The sequence below is a fragment of the Penaeus monodon genome, chromosome 19 (genome assembly GCF_015228065.2).
Source record: "Penaeus monodon isolate SGIC_2016 chromosome 19, NSTDA_Pmon_1, whole genome shotgun sequence".
Lineage (NCBI taxonomy): Eukaryota > Metazoa > Arthropoda > Malacostraca > Decapoda > Penaeidae > Penaeus > Penaeus monodon.
In genome coordinates, this window is record NC_051404.1 from 19,576,298 (window position 1) to 19,576,658 (window position 361).

Here is a 361-nt window from a genome sequence, read left to right on the forward strand (position 1 = left end):
CCACAACTATTGTTACAAGTCGTTGTTTTTATCTTAAGCGCTTTGCAATATTATCTTTCGTTTTAGGTTGTGGGGGCCTTTTAAGCATGTCTCTTCCCTATATCAGACTGGCCTCTATTCCGCGGTAGTTTCCTGTTGTGAGGCCTGTAAATTATATTTTTCTGTCAAAAACAACACGAAATAAGAGGTGGTATAACAGTTTCGGAATTGTGCTTGTAAGAACGACCGACGGATGCCTAATAAATATTTTAATAAGTTGAGAAAATGAATAAGCATGTAATCCACTTGTGCCAGATGTAGGCAATTAAAAGAATTAAACAAGGCTGGACGGAAAAATACAAATGTACAAAGAGCAAATTGT

The 361-nt window shown here is 36.6% G+C and overlaps 1 protein-coding gene across 2 annotated transcripts in view; it reads right to left on the reverse strand.

Annotated features, from left to right (window-relative positions):
* The window catches only part of LOC119585117, a 6,301-nt gene that overhangs the window by 3,931 nt on the left and 2,009 nt on the right, over positions 1-361 (reverse strand). The window lies entirely within an intron of this gene.